Raw genomic sequence first — 5,074 nt, 5'->3', positions numbered from 1 at the left:
TGCCCAAGGAAAGCTCAGCCCCAACTGGGAGGGTCCCTACAGAGTTACATCATGGCAAAGGAAAGGAACCTACCATCTGGAGACATTAAATGGATGCTAGCTGCTACATCCATGGAATGCTAAGCATCTACGAAAGTACTACCAGTAAGAATGACGACATGGAAAGTAACACTCGACGAATCCTCATTTTATTCAAGTTTTGCTAAGTTTTTAAGTTAATTATTGCTACATTTTCCTGTTTCCTAGTTTTAACTACATAGACAATTTATTTTTGCTTTTAAGCATTATTTTTAAACTTCTTTTTTCTTTAAAGTACTACTTTTTGGCTTAATAATAAGAGGATTTATTTAGATATGACTGATATGCTTTCTACGAAATTTTATTAAGTCTATAAAGTGGACGGCCCATCCAAGAAGGGTGGAAATTTTATAAAGTCCATAAAGTGGACGGCCCATCAAAGAAGGGTGAAAATTTCATGTAGTCCAAAATGGACGGTTCATCCAAGACAGGTGGAAACTTTATTTAATCCACAAAATGGACGGTTCAACCTTAGAGGATCGAAATGTGTCCATAGAATAGACGGATAAAAGTGTTATTATCCACAAAAGTGGACGGATAACCCATTAAAAAAAATGAGCGGATCGGACATAAAGACAGATCAATATTGATCTTCAATTAATGGACAGGTCCAACTTAAGGACGGATCCAACTTAAGATCAGACCTAACTCAATAAACATTCATTATCCATGAGTGGATGAACTCATCCTAAAATGAATAATAAAGAAACAGTCCTTACAATGGACGGATCCAACATATAGTTTAATCAAAAGCTTCCAAGACCACGAATGGACGGACTAGTCTTGTCATGTGAATACATCCATGTAAGATAAAGTAAAAATAAAAGCCCATCAAAGAGGACGAATCTGAATCAGCTGAATCAAATGTGATCACTGAGTGGACGGGTTTATCCTAGAGGACGGATCCCCAGTGAAGACAATTATAAAAAGTTGCTATATTAGGCGTTACAGAATATCAAAACTAACAATTCAAATTTCACCAGAAGATGGATATGTCTAAAAAGAAGATCTTTAAATCACTAGCTACATATTTAAAGTACTGTTTTTACATGCCAGAAAATGACGGATAAAAATCAAAAGATTGTTCCCAAAATAGGTACAACCCAAAAAATAAAACGATAGCATTTTACTGTTGAGGGGAGTTGATTTCAACATTTTCTTCAACGATTGTAGGCTGACGGACGTCATCATCGACGGGCTGGGCCTGGTTCTCGAGAGGAACTGAATCCTCGTCACTAAGGGCTACATTGTCGGCAAACAAGTCCTCCATGCTTTCAGAGGTGACGGGTTGAACAGTAGCTTGGGTTTGTGTGTCTATGCTAAGTTGAGAAAAATCAAGATCGGGATAAGCTTTCTTTGCCTAAAGGATAGCATCGTCAAAACCATCCGCATACGAGGTCCCAAGCTCCTTCAGGAGGGCGTCAGAGTCGCGATATTCATGGTTCGCTGCCTCTTTGGACTGACAGAGTTGATCCTTGGCATCCTTGATTTCTTTCTCTTTATCTTCCAAAACCTTCCCCAATGTTTCAACATGCTGATCAAGCTCCTTCCTGACCTTCTCCGAGAGGGAAAGTTTCTTCTCTATATTAACTCTCCAAGTCTTAAGACTATTCAACTCCTCCTTCATCTCACTTGCTTTCGCCTTGACGCGCTCCAATGCCGTCTTGTGATTCAGACACCATCACATCAACCCCTTCATCATCACCATAGCCTGAAAATAAAGGTTATTAGTGACAGAGTTAAGTGAACGGAAAAACAGGAAGTGGACGACATAACATACCTGGGCAAGACTAAACAGCCCCATCTCCCCCATGGCCTTAGTAGCATGATTGCCTAAGTCCTCATAGTCATCGGTTAACATAATGGACGAAAGCTTCTCAAGTGCGTATTTGGAGTCCTCTCGCAGGAGGACGAGTGGCTTTTCTTGGGTTGCGGATGGGCCCTTCATTAAACCTTTCCCAACTCCATGCTTGGCAAGAGTGACCGTTTTCCTGCCCTAGGCCTCTAAACCCACCATGGGCTCTAAAACTGTTTTGGGTTTCTTAGGTTAATGACTTTACTTCTCTTGAGACTTCCTTTTTGACGAATTGGACACACCCGTCTCCTTAAGTTCGCCTTCAACCTCTTTCTTTTTTGCTGCGTTTTGCTTGATGACAGCTCTTCTCTTAGCAGCATCCATTTCTGCAAAAATAGAAGACGGACGTTGAAGACTGAATATGCATAACAAAAAGCTAAAGGTGACAGACTTACGTGCTCGGACTTGGGCCTCATATTGAAGGGCGGCTTTGGTTGGCTCTGGTCCGTCACAATACTAGTGCAGCGTATTTAGGTTGACCAATTTGGCCCACGTCCTCTCTTCATGTTTGGTTTTGTTAAAAATGTTCTCCAAGAAGCTGAATTGCTCAAGCGAGATTGGAAGATGGTCCCGAACTGCATAGAAAGACGGATAGTTATGCATTAAAAAAAAAAATTGAAACATAAGTATTTACTGACAGAGGCATACCCGACGGTGGCATTATGCCCCATGTTTTGTCAACGGGCATGAATTCGGTGTCACCAGGGTGACACATCCACTTGTCACCCTCAAAAAAGAAATAACAACTCTTCCAATCTCTGTTGAAGTCAGAATTCTCACAAATAAGCCTTAGCAACGGGCCCCTAGGCACAAAGTTGTACATGCCCTTAGACTGGGTAATCTCGAAAGGATGGTAACAGTTGAAAAATTCTTCCACTGTCAACCTTCGTGCCCCGTCCGACATTGCACCATATAGGATCTCCACACTAAGGTAGACCCTCCAAGCATTTGGTGAAATCTGGTTGACGAATAGTCCAAGATATTGGAGGAGACGACGGTGGAGGACGCTTAAGGGAAATCTGAGCCCTGCCTTTAGCATTTGCTCATAAACCCCTAAATCTTCAAGACCCTCATAGTAACACTTCTCTGATTTATAGGGTAGACGCATGAGTATGTTGTTGGGTATTTGATACTTGTCCCTAAGTGTTTTGAAGTGTTTCTCTTTGATTTTGGAAATAAAATCATTAACCGTCCGTAAGGGGAGATGGATGAATTCCCTAAATCCATCTAGTCCTATGACGGATTGGATTGGGGGATCAATATCCATTAGACCGTCACTAGAGTCACCGTTTAAATCCTCTGTCCTTGGATTCTTGTATATTGAATAGGAAGCTGACGGACTCCTCTCATTGGGACTGTCATGGTCTTTGTGACTGACGGGTACACTTCATCATAGCCCGCTCCATCGCGAATAAACGACTAGTTACTTGACGCACTAGACATGATCTACACGCGACGGTAAACCTTAAGACTAACAATGCTATAGTGGTTGATGGATGCGTAAAGGTCTAAAGAAGTGAAAGTGCAAGAAAATTTAAAGTAAAAGAGGATGCTTACTAGGACGATGAGGAGGTGACGGTGATGAATGCAATAGTTGAACGGTACAGGCTTCTGACAAAGTTGACGGGTGCGCTCTGATTTTGAATTTCAGAAGAAAGTAAAGTAATGAACAAAAGAGGTTTCAGTTTATATAGGGAGAACGACATGGAAGACGAAGGGGCGCTTCGATCCCAGTGAGCAACCATTCAGCAAATGCCACGCATCCATCATTAATTATCCTAAGCCAGCCTATTTAAGCTAGGGGGCACTCGTCAAAAGTTCAAAATTAAAATGTCACCCCGCGTGTCTGTCCATTCACAGAGCACGGACCCACAGGGTGAGGGGACAACTGAAGGGGAAGAATGTTGAGATGACGGATCAAAGTAAATAGATGACCGGTCCATTTGGATGAGCTTGACAGATCAGGATAGCTGGGTTGGAAGTAGACGGATACAATATGGACGGACCAGGGTGGACAGACCAATAGGCCACGTAGCACTAATTTAGTCATTATGTGGTCTCCAAGGAATCTTAAATGGAAACAACTTGCGTCTCACGATAAACCCTAGTCCATAGAATTCCAATACGAATAGGATTCTAATACGAAGAAGATTCTGGAAAATATGCCCATTAATGAGTATCTTCCCTATATGGAAAAGACTTGTTGCGCAAGCAAAGGAGTTTGGTTCTATACTGCTATAAAAACCCCAAAACCCTCACAAACCAAGGTACACATAATTTACCCCTCTCTAGCACTTTAGAGTTGTGAGAATAGTTCTAACTTGACCTTCAGAGGATATTTGGCCGGCACCACACTGGTGCTCTCTATTAGGTCCTCTCTTTTTGTTGTGCAGGTCTTGCTTCAAGTATGTGAGGACTGTGTGGCTCACTGGTGATTTTTCGGCATCATCACCTATGGTCCCAATTTTGAGCATGACAAATATGTGGGTTTGGTGGAGTCTTGGAGGAGATTTTGATATGATTCTGTTTGAGAAGTAGGTTTGATTTTTTTAATGATTTATTTCATGGTGTGTTTGTGCATTAAGATTAGAGTTTTTTACCCTTAATAATTTCAAAGGAATCAAAACTTTTAGAAAGTTTTATTATTTTACTTAAAAAGAGGATTCCCTCTTAAATTAGATGGAAGCCATGAGATCAAGTTCATAAAAATCTCTAATTTTGATCAAGAGTGTATGTCAATTGTTTATGAAGTGAAACAACTACTATTGATAATGGTTTCAATAGATTAATATATTTTCCATAGTTTGTCAACAGATTAATATTCATAGATTTTATATTGCCATGGAGACCTGCTGGCAAAATCACATGGTAACATACTTACATAAAAATTAAATGAATAAAAAAGTCAATATGTAAATCTTTTGTAAATCAATTGACGATTTCTTAAATTAACATGTATAATATGTGTGAAAAGGCTCCACATGCGAGGCTGTACTAACACTAGCATATATATAGTTTGAATGGGGCTCTCTTGATTTTCCTTATCTTATTGAGGTAATTGAAATATTTAACTTTCTCATCATTGATGCAAAATTTCATAGTAAATTTATTCTCTTTGGTTATATTAGTCCTACCCTTGTA

The sequence above is a fragment of the Quercus robur genome, chromosome 10, assembly GCF_932294415.1.
Source record: "Quercus robur chromosome 10, dhQueRobu3.1, whole genome shotgun sequence".
Classification (NCBI taxonomy): Eukaryota; Viridiplantae; Streptophyta; class Magnoliopsida; order Fagales; family Fagaceae; genus Quercus; species Quercus robur.
Note: the sequence above shows the minus strand (reverse complement) of the source record.